At 34.0% G+C, this 12,034-nt stretch overlaps 1 non-coding gene across 1 annotated transcript; it reads right to left on the bottom strand.

Moving 5' to 3' along the window:
- Positions 1-9,883: 9,883 nt before the first annotated feature.
- LOC116856938 lies at positions 9,884-10,026 on the bottom strand. The gene has a single exon (XR_004380654.1). It is a non-coding gene; the product is annotated as a U4 spliceosomal RNA (small nuclear RNA).
- Positions 10,027-12,034: the final 2,008 nt, after the last annotated feature.

Below are 12,034 nucleotides of genomic sequence, written 5' to 3'. Positions count from 1 at the left end.
TATTAAGTCATCATTAGTCACCTATGTCACTATACAAAGTTATAATATTATTGAATATATTCCCTATGCTATATTTTATGTCCCTGTGACTTACTTAGTATACAACTGGATATTTGTACTTTTAATTCCCTTCAATTATTCCCTTGACCTATACGTGTGTGTGTGTGTGTGTGTGTGTGTAATATATACATAATATATATATATATATATATATATATATATATATATATATATATATAATTTTATTTTTTCAGGTAAATACCAAAGTGGAATTGCTGGATTATATAGTATTTTTATTTTAATGAAACTTCCACACTATTTTCCATAATGATAGCACCAATTTATATTCCCACCAAAAGTGTACGAGAGTTCCCTTTTTTCTGCATCCTTGCCAATAGTTGATATTTCTTGTATTTTTGTTAATAACCACTCTGATAGGTGTGAGGTGGTATCTAATTGTGGTTTTGATTCATATTTCCTTGGTGATTAGTGATATTGAGTATCATAAAACTTGGAGAATTACTGTTAGAATTTCTTGTAAGTCAGATCTAGTGGTGATAAATTATCTCACTTTTTTTTTCAGGAAAATATTTATCTCTCCTTTATTTTAATGTACAAGTTCTCTGTTTAAAGTGCTCCTTACTGGCAGGTTTTTTTTTTCCCTTGAGTAATTTGAATATATCATCCCACTCTTTTCTTCCATGCAAAGTTTCCTCTGAGAAACATGTCCATAACCCTTTTGGGGAATCCTTTCTATGTCTGTTTCTTTTTTCTCTTGCTTCTTTTGAAATTCTCTATTTATCCTTGATTTTTGAGAACTTGATTAAAATGTGCCTTGGTGGAAATTTCTTTGGGTTGAATCTGTGTGTAGATTTTTAAGCTTTATATACCTGTCTCCTCAGATTTTGGAAATTTTCAGTCATTATTTTTTCAAGTAATTCTCTGTCCTATTTTCTCTCTCTTGTCCTTTGGTACTGTTTAATGTGAACGCTATGTCACTTGATGTCCCATAATTCATGTTAGAATTTTACACTCTTGGGGTGCCTGAGTGGCTCAATGGGATAAGCCTCTGGTTTCAGCTCAGGTCATGATCTCAGGGTCCTGGGATTGAGCCCCACATCAGGCTTTCTGCTCAGCACTGATCCTGCTTTTGCACCCCCCCACTTCTGCCTGCCTCTGCCTACTTCTGATCTCTCTATCATAAAATAATTGAATAAAATCTTTGTAAAAATAATTTTCCACTCTTTTTCAGTCGTTTCTTTTTTCTTCTTTCTTCTCTGACTGGCTAATATCAAGGCACTTGTCTTCAAGTTTGCTGATTCTACCTTCTGTTTGACCTCTCTTGAAGCTCTTTCTTACATTTTTTAATTTCCTTCACTATACTTTTCAGTTCTAGAATTTCTGGTTTGTTCTTTTTTATGATTTGTCCTTGTTGAGATTCTCATTTTGTTCTTACATTGTTTTCCTAAATTTATTTAGTTGTCTACATGTGTTCTCTTGAATCTCACTGAGTTTCCTTAAAGCAATTATTTTGAACATGTTTAAAACATAGATCTCCATTTCATTGTGGACAATAAGGGAAAATTTTGTGTTACTTTGCAGATATCATGTTTCCTTCCTTTTTCATGTTTCTCATGGCTTTGTCTTGATGTCTGGGCATTTGAGGAATTAGTGTTTTTTTTTTTTTTCAGAGTTTTGGACTGGCTTTGGTATAGAAAGACTTTCATCTGAAGGTGACTATTAGGGCATTGTCTGGGTTAGTTCAGTATGTCTAGATCCTGGAAATACACAGTAATTTAGTCACTATGCAGTTTGATCATCTGAGATCAACATTGGTGAAACATGTGGGAGTCTTCTGTAGCTGAGAGTGCAGAGATCCCAAGGGTAGCAGTTGTGGTTAGGGATATTGTGGTTCCCAGAGGTGGTGACTGCTAGGGTCTTTCTGTCTTCCTTTTTTTGTTCATGGGGAAAAATTCTAGCCAAGGGGATAATTTTGGTGCATGGTCTGGGACACTGGCAGTCAGAGTGGTAGAGGTGCTGAGATTCAGAAGTCAGGCAGATAAAGAACTCTCATAGTGCCTGGGTCCTAGAGCACCAGTACACTTTTTGTGTCAGTGGTGTTGATATCTAAGGTGCAAGCCTGTACCAATCTCTTTTATAATTGGGTCTTTGCCTCTGGGGCTCACTTATGTGACTCAAGCCTGGTATATGCATCCGTGGCTGAGAACAGAGATGACAAGGTACAATGGTGGCTTGGGCTGAGGTACAGTAGAATCATAGCCTGAGAATGATAGGTCAAAGTCTCCACTCTGGCCTTAGCGGGGAGTTTCAGATATGCAGCAAAATATTTCCAGTAATGGCCTAGTAATGCTTCATGTCAAAACCTAGGAAGCAGGGGGCAGGATGCAGAGCTTGTCCTTGGTGATGGCAGATCAAAGCCATGATATATGGGATCCAGTGATGGGGTACAGAGTAGTAATAATATGCCCTGGTAACATTGAATGAAATCATGATCTGTGACCTGGGGTCAGGGCACAGAGCAGGAATAGCACACACCCATAATGGCAGGACAAAGTGTAACCTGGGGCCCAGAGGGTTGAGTACAGAACAGTAGCTTTGAGGCCCAAGTAACTTTTGGTCAAAGCATGATCTAGGCCCCAGGGTGCATTTGCCTACTCTCTGCACTTTTATTCATGATAGCATTGGAAAATTTCACCAGAGCAATTAGGCAAGAAAAATAAATAAAAGACATCCACATTGGAAGAGAAGAAGTAACACTGTCACTATTTGCAAATGACATAATACTACACATTAAAGATTCCACCAAAAAACTACTAGAACTAGTGAATGAATTCAGTGAAGTCACAGGATACAAAATTAATATACAGAAATCTGTTGCATTTGTATAAACTAATGATGAAATTGCAGAAAAAGAAATTAAGAAAACAACCCCATTGACAATTGAACCAAAAATAATAAAATACCCAGGAAAAAATTTAACAAACAAGGTGAAAGACCTATATTCTGAAAACTATAAAACACTGAAGAAAGAAATTGAAGACCACACAAATGAATGGAAAGATATTCCATGTTCCTGGATTGGGAATAATATATTGTTAAAATGTCTATACTACCTAAAGCAAGGTACACATTTATTTCAATGCCTATCATAATCAAAATGTTGAATAGGAACAGGAAGAGGAAGCACTTTATCTTGTATCAGACTTTGAGGAAAATCGTTCAAAATTTCATCACCGAGTATGATGCTTCCTTTGATTTTTTTTTTTTTTGGTATGTGGCCTCTATTATGTTATCATCTTACCATACACATTTGTTGAACATTTTTATCATGAAATGGTGTTTATTGTCAAATTATTTTTCTGCATCTATTGAGATAATTATATTATTTGTTATTTTTTATTCTATTAATGTGGTATATCACATTTACTTACTTGCATATGTAGAATAATCTTTCCATCACAGAGATTAATCCCACTTGATCATGGTGAATAATCCTTTTAATAATCCTTTTAAGTTGATATGCTAATATCTTGTTGAGAATTTCCCAAACTGCATTCATCAGTGATATTGATTTTAAATTTTTGCTATTTTGTTGTAATATCCTTATGTGGCTTTGGTATTCTGACCCTGTAAAATGAGTTTGGGAGTTTTCCATCTTCTTCAATTTTTTGGAAGAGTTTGAGAAGAATTGACGTTAGTTTATCTATTAGATAGATGGAATTTTACCACTCTTTTTAATTGGAATGTTTTTCAGTATTAATTCAATCTCCTTAATTGTTATTTTCCTGTCCTGCTTTTCTATTATTTTTCATGATTCAGTTTTGGTAGATTATATGTTTCTAGAAACATATCCCTTTTTTTCTAGCATCCATTATGTTGATGTAGAGTTTTTCATTGTAGTATTGATATTCCTTTTATTTTTGTGGTGATGGCTGAAATGTTTGCTTTTTCATTTCAGATTTTATTTGAGTCCTCTTTTTTTTTAAATTATTCTTGCTAAAAGTTTGTCAATATTCTTTATTTTTTCAAAAACTTTACTATTAGTTTAATTGAACTTTTCCATTGTTTTTATGATCTCTAGTTCATTCACTTCTGCCCTGGTCTTTGTTATTTTCTTCCTTGTGATGACTTTGGGTTGACTTTGTTTTATTCTTTTTCTAGTTGCTTGTGCTGTAAATTTAAGTCATTTATTTGAAATCTTTCTTTTTTCTTTCTTTCTTTTCTTAAACCTTTCTTTTTTCTTAACATAGATATTGATCAATAGAAACTTCTTTCTTAGAACTTTCTTGCAACATCTCATTTTTTAAATTTGATTAAAGTTGACACAGTGCTACATTAGTTTTAAGTGTAAAAATAAGTGATTTAACATCTCACATATTTTTATATGTTTTCCTTTCAATTTCATTTATTTCAATTTATTTTTTATTTCCCCTTTGATTTCTTCTCTGACCCATTTGTTGTTCAGTAGTGTGTTGTTAAACTTTCCCATTATTTATGAATTTTCTACTTTCCATTTGTTATTAATTTCTATTTTCATACCATTATAATAAGAAAAATTACTTGATATTATTTCAGTTTTCTTTAGTTTAGTAAGACATGTTTTCTGAAATAGTACATGATCTGTCCTGGAGAATGTCCCATGTGAGCTGAGAAAAGTGTGTATTCACTTCTATAGGATAAAATGTTTTATAAATGTCTTTTAGTTCCATTTAAATAAAAATATTATTTAAGCCTGGGATGCCTGGTTGGCTCAGTTGCTTAACTGTTTTGACTCTTGATTCCAGCCCAGATCATGATCTCAGGGTCCTGAGATCAAGCCCCATGTCAGGCTCCCTGCTCAGTGGGGAGTCTGCTTCTCTTCCTCTTCCTCTCCCTCTACCCTTCCCCTTGCTCACACACTTTCTCTCTAAAAATAAATAAGTAAAATATTTTAAAAATATTATTTGGCCCAACACTTACACATTGCTTTTTTTCTTTCTTTTTAAAAAGGATTTTATTTATTTATTTGACAGAGAGAGATATCACAAGTAGGCAGAGAGGCAGGCAGAGAGAGAGGGGGAAGCAGGCTCCCTGCTGAGCAGAAAACCCAATGTGGGGCTTGATCCCAGGACCCTTAGATCATGACCTGAGCCGAAGGCAGACTTAACCCACTGATCCACCCAGGCACCATGTTTTCTGAATGATCTGTTGTTAAAAGTGGGTATTAATGCTCCTAATATTATTGTACTGTCTGTTCCTTTCTTCAAATCTGTTAGTATTAATTCACATATATATGTAGTCTAATATTGGATGCATGTATATTTATGATTATTATATATTCTTTTTTTAATTTATCCATTTTTATTATATAATAACATTATCCTCTTGTTACTGTATTTGGCTCAAAGTATATTTTGTCTGTAGCTAAGTATACATATCTTGTTCCCTTTTGTTTTCCATTTGCATGAAGTATCTTTTCTCATCCCTTTATTTTTTTTTCTATGAAGTTTTTATTTAAATTCTAGATGTGTAATATTGGTTTCAGGAGTAGAATTTAAGTGATTCATCGTGTGTGTATAATACTCAGTGCTCTTCACAACTGCTGTCCTTAATACCCATCACTTATTTAGTCCATCCCACAACCACATCCCCTCTGTTAACCCTGTTTGTTCTTGGTAGTTAGATTCTCTTCTGGTTTGCCTCCCACTATTTTTTCCTTTCCCTATGTTTACCTCTTTCCTCTGGAAATTCTATAGAATTATTAAATTTCATATATAAGTTAACTAATATGGTATTTGTCCTTTTTTGACTGAACTTCATTTATGTATCATAATACACACCATCTCCATTCAGGTTGTTGCAAGTGGCAAGATTTCATTATTTTGATGGCTGAGTAATATTCCCGTATGTGTGTGTTTGAGTGTGTGTGTGTGTGTGTGTGTGTGTGTACTACTTCTTTATCCATTCATCTGTTGATGAACATTTGGGCCCTTTCCATAATTTGGCTATTGTTTACAATGCTGCTATAAACATTGGGGTGGATATGTCTCTTTAAATCAGGATATTTGCATCCTTTGCCAAAATACCTATTAGTGCAATTGCTAGGTTGTAGGATATATCTATTTTTAACTTTTTGAGGAAACTCCATACTGTTTTCCAGGTTTGCTCCATCAGTTTGTATTCCCACGAAGAGTGTTTCCCTTTCTCTGCATCCTTGTCAACATATTGTTTCCTGTATTGTTAATGTTAGCCATTCTGACTGCTGTGAGGTGGTATCTCATCATGGATGTGATTTGTATTTCCTTGATGATGAGTGGTGTTGAGCAACTTTCATGTGTCTGTTAGCCATCTGTGTATCTTCATTTAAAAAAAAAGTCTATTCATGACTTCTGTCCATTTCTTAACTAGATTACTTGTTTTTTTTCTGGGGGGTGATGAGTTTGATAATTTCTTTATAGATTTTGGAAACTAAGCCTTTATCAGAAATGTCATTTGCAAATATCTTCTCTCATTCTATAGGTTCCCTCTTAGTTTCATTGATTGCTCCCTTCACTGTGCAGAAGCTTTTTATCTTGATGAAGTTCTAATAGTTTATTTTTGCTTTTTTATCCCTGCCTCTGGCAATATGTCTAATAAAAAGTTGCTAAGGCATACTATGTCAAAGAAGTTGTTGCCTGTGCTCTCCTCTAGGATTTCTATGGTTTTCTGTCTCACATTTAGGTCTTTCATTCATTTTTAGTTTATTTTTGTATATAGTATAAGAAAACAGTCAAGTTTCATTCTTCTACATGGTGCTGTCCAGTCTTCCCAACAGCATTTGTTAAAGAGACTGCTTTTATCAATTGGATATTCTTTCCCTCTTTGTTGAAGATTAATTGACCACATAGTTGTGGGTGCATTTCTGGGTTTTCTATTCTATTTCATTGATCTACATGTCTATTTTTGTGTCAGTACCACCCATTCCTGATGACTACAGCTTTGTAATACAGCTTGAAGTCAAGAATTATGATGCCTCCTCATTTGTTCTTCATTTTCAAGATTGTTTAGCTATCCAGCATCTATTTGTGGTTCCATATTAATTTTAGGATTGTTTATTCTAAGTCTGTGAGAAATGCTCTTGGTATTTTGATAGGGATTTCTTTAAGCATATAGGTTGTTTTGGGTAGTATAAACATTTTAACAATATTTACTTTTCCAATAGATTAACATGGAAAGTTTTCCATTTCTTTGTGTCATCTTCAATTTAATTTATAAACATCTTAAAGTTTTTAGAATATAGATCTTTTACCTCATTTGTTACATTTATTACTAGGTATCTTATGGTTTGTGGTGCATTTGGAAATGGGATCTATTCTTTTATTTCTCTTTTTCCTGCTTCATTAATGGTGTATAGAAATGCAATGGATTTCTGTACATCAATTTTATATCCTGCAACTTTGCTGAATTTATGTATCAGTTCTAGCAATTTTTTGGTGCTTTGGGGTTTTTTACATACAGTATCATTTCATCTGTGAAGATTGAAAATTTGACTTCTTCCTCATCAAATTGGATGCTTTTTATTTCTTTTTGTTTTTGGATTGTGAAGGCTAGGGAGTTCAGTATTGTATTAACTAAAAATGGTGAGAGTGGACATCCTTGTCTTGTTCCTGTCCATAAAGGAGAAGCTCTTAGTTTTTCCCCATTGTGGATTATATGAGAAGTGGAGCCTTCCTATATGGCTTTTATGATGTTGCATTATGTCCCCTCTCTCCCTATTTTGTCCAGGGATTTTATCAATAATGGATTCCATATTTTCTTAAATGTTTTTTCTGCATCTATTGAGAGGATCATATGATTATTATCCTTTCTTATATTATGTGATGTATCACAATAATTGATTTGGAACTATTGAATCAAACTTGAACCCCGGGAATTAATCTCACTGGATCATGGTGAATAATTCTTTTAATGTCCTGTTGGATTCAATTTCTTAAGTACCTTATTGAGAATTTTTGCATCCATTCTCATCAAGGATATTAGCCTATAATTCTCATTTCATTGGTGTCTTTTCCTGGTTTTGGAGTCAAGGTAATGCTGGCTTCATAGCATGAGTTTAGGAGTTCATTTCCAATTCTATTTTATGGAACAGTATGAGAAGAATAGATGTTAACTCTTCTTTAGATAGAATTCTTATTTTAATTTTAAATAAATTTTATTAATTTTTAGGGGGCGATGGACAATGATATTTTGTAACTAGACTTAACTATCTTTTTTCCCCCTCATTGACTGAACCCATTTGGGATATGAAAAAAAATAACCAATTTTATCACTTTATATGCCATAAGAAAATACCATACATCATATAGAAAAAAAATCAATTAAATGGCTGAACTTTTCCAACTTAATTTACTTCCAGGTATAGTTACTCAATTTATATTTACAGGGATGGTTTCAATAAAAATGTCCTTGCATAGCATCAGTACATATGGAGATCAAATGTGTGCACAAGTGTCAGAAAACAAAATGTATTTTGAATTTTGATATCACTTAAAATTCTGAGTAAAAGTTAAAAATAATTGGCCCCAGTTTCACAGTAATTACTTTTCATGTGAATACTATGAGATTTCAAGCTATTTAAATTCATATGAATATTATTTTCCTTAGCGTAAAGGTTAAGAACAATTTTTAAAAACAGATGACATTAAATGTTTTTTACAGGAACAAAAATTGTCCTCTTTAGTACATGGATACATTTCAGAGGAATGAGGTACAGTTTTGGTACTGAACACAATAGGCTATGTATGTGATTAAAAAAGAGCATTTTCAAATCATCATTAGACAAATCATTATTTTTTGTGTAGAGAATACTTAATTCATATATACATTACTTTATAACCTTTCAGCCTTTAACTTTTCAAATTAGGGAAGGTAACAGATTTTTTTGTCTTGAGATATGAAAGCTATCTTATTATTTGTAGTAGTACATGACACCTATCACCGTATTTAATTGTGAAATGTTTGTGTGACTAATTATGTTTTTTTTTTATTTTCAGCATAACAGTATTCATTGTTTTTACACCACACCTAGTGCTCCATGCAATCCGTGCCCTCTCTAATACCTCTCTAACCAGGAACCACCTGGTTCCCCCAATCTCCCACCCCCTGCCCCTTCAAACCTCTCAGATTGTTTTTCAGAGTCCATAGTCTCTCATGGTTTACCTCTCCTTCCAATTTCCCACAACTCCCTTCTTAGAGGGGATGTGGAGAAAGGGGAACCCTCTTACACTGTTGGTGGGAATGCAAGTTGGTGCAGCCACTTTGGAAAACAGTGTGGAGATTCCTCAAGAAATTAAAAATAGAGCTTCCCTATGACCCTGCAATTGCACTACTGGGTATTTACCCCAAAGATACAGATGTAGTGAAAAGAAGGGCCATCTGGACCCCAATGTTTATAGCAGCAATGGCCACGGTCGCCAAACTGTGGAAAGAACCAAGATGCCCTTCAACGGACGAATGGATAAGGAAGATGTGGTCCATATACACTATGGAGTATTATGCCTCCATCAGAAAGGATGAATACCCAACTTTTGTAGCAACATGGATGGGACTGGAAGAGATTATGCTGAGTGAAATAAGTGAAGCAGAGAGAGTCAATTATCATATAGTTTCACTTATTTGTGGAGCATAACAAATAGAATTCTTTAGATAGAATTCCCTTGGGAAGTCATCTAGCCCTGGACTTTTTTTGTAGTACTTGGGAAAGTTTTGATTACTATTTTAATTTTTTTAGTGGTTATGAGTCTATTCAAATTTTCTATTTCTATTTCTCCTTGTTTCAGGTTTGGTAGTTTATATGTTTGTTGGAATTTATCCATACCTTTCCGATTGCCTAATTTGTTGGCATATAATTTTTCATAATCTCATAATTGTTTTTATTTTGTAGTGTTGGTTGTGATGTCTCCATTTTCATTCGTGATTTTATTCAATTAGCAATAATCGCGCCTCAGATTAACCTCACTGGCTACGATACTGCCACTGTGCAAAGCTTCATTCGTGATTTTATTTAATGAGGTTGTTTTCTCTTTTCTTATTGATAAATCTGACTAGGGGCTTATCAATTTTATTAATCCTTTTAAAGAACCAGCTCCTAGTTTCAATGATTTGTTCTATGATTTTTTTGTTTCTATACCGTTTATTTCTCCTCTAATCTTTATTATTTCTCTCCTTCTACTGGTTGAGGCTTTATTTGCTTTTCCTTTTCTAGCTCCTATAGGTGTAAGATTAGGCTGTGTATTTGAGACTTTTGTTGCTTCTTAATGTAGGCCTGTGTTGCTATATATTTCCTTCTTGGGACCATTTTTGCTGCATCCCAAAGGTTTTAGACAATTGTGTTTTCATTTTTACTGGCTTCCATGTACTTTTAAATTTCTTCCTTAATTTCTTGGTTGGCCCATTCATTCTTTAGTAGGATGTTCATTAACCCCCATGTATGCGTGGTCATTCCACATTTTTTTCTTCTGGTTGACCTCAAGTTTCATATCTTTGTGGTCAAAAAGGATGAGTGATACGATCTACATATTTTTGTATTTGTTGAGGCATGATTTGACCCAATATGTGCTCTATCTTGGAGAATGTTCCTTGTGCACTTGAAAAGAATGTATATTCTGCTGCTTTAGGATGAAATGTTCTCGGTATGTATGTTAAGTCCATCCAGTCCAATGTATCATACAAATCCATTGTTTCCTTGTTGATTTTCTGCTTAGATGATCTGTCCGTTGCAGTAAGTGAAGTGTTTAAGTCCTCTGCTATTATTAAATCATTATCAATGAGATTCCTTATGTTTGTTATTGATTGACTTATATATTTGGCTACTCCCAAGTTGAGGACATAAATATATACAATTGTTAGGTCTCCTTGTTGGATAGACCCCTTTAATACGGTATAATGCCCTTCTTCATCTCTTGTTACAGTCTTTGTTTAAAATCTAATTTGTCTGATGTAAGTATGGCTACTCCAGTTTTCTTTTGACATCCATTAGCATGATAAATGTTTCTCTGTCCCCCCACTTCGGTCTGTTGTTGTCTTTAGGTCCATATTAAGTTGGCAGCATAAAGATAGGTCTTGTTTATTTTTAATGCATTCTGATACCCTACATCTTTTGATTGGAGCATTTGGTCCATTTATACTCCATGTAATTATTGATAGATATGAATTTAATTCATATAATTCAATTGTATTACCTGTGAAGTCATTGTTTATGGGGAAGATTCTCTGTTCCTTTCTAGTTTTTGTTGCTTTTGGTCTTGCTTTCCCACTCAAAGAGTCACTTTAATATTTCTTGCACAGCTTGGTTAATGTTCCCAAACTCCCTTTTTTTTTGAGAGGAGTTCTCTGTGCCTCCAAGATTTGGATGTCTGTCTCCTTAGCCATTTAGGGAAGTTTTCAGCTATAATTTCTGCAGTTTAAGTTTCTGCCCCCTTTTCTCTTTCTTCTTCTGGGACTCCTATGACACCAATATTGTTATGCTTTATGGATTTGCTGAGTTCCCTAAGTCTTCATTCGTGATCCAATACTTTTTCTTTGACTCTTCTTTTTGCATTCATTATTTTCCATAATTTTATCCTCTATATCACTTATTCATTCCTGTGATTCTTCTTTCCTTATGGTCATTACAGCAGTCAGTTTTGTATCTCAGCTATACCACTTTTTATTTTGGGCTGACTGGTTTTTAGGTCTTTTATCTCTGTGGTAAGAGACTCCCTGGTGTCTTCTCTGCTTTTCTCAAGCCCAGCTAGTATCCTTATGATTGTTGCTTTAAATTCTGGATCAGGCATGATACTTATATCTGTTTTGATTATCTTATCTTTTTTTTTTTTTTTTCTGAAATGAATTACACAGTTTTGGCATTTTTTTCCCCCTGTCTCCATCTTCTGTGTTTTAGGACCACCTCTTATGTTTGCTGCTTCTGAGAGTAATGGCTTTATTAAGAAGAGGGCATACAGATTCTAGGGCCTGGCACATCAGGAAGTAGTTCTGGTGTATGCGGTGTACACTC

Source organism: Lontra canadensis, unplaced genomic scaffold, assembly GCF_010015895.1.
Source record: "Lontra canadensis isolate GAN:19392208 unplaced genomic scaffold, GSC_riverotter_1.0 scaffold114, whole genome shotgun sequence".
Taxonomy (NCBI): domain Eukaryota; kingdom Metazoa; phylum Chordata; class Mammalia; order Carnivora; family Mustelidae; genus Lontra; species Lontra canadensis.
This window is presented reverse-complemented; position numbering and strand designations above follow the sequence as displayed.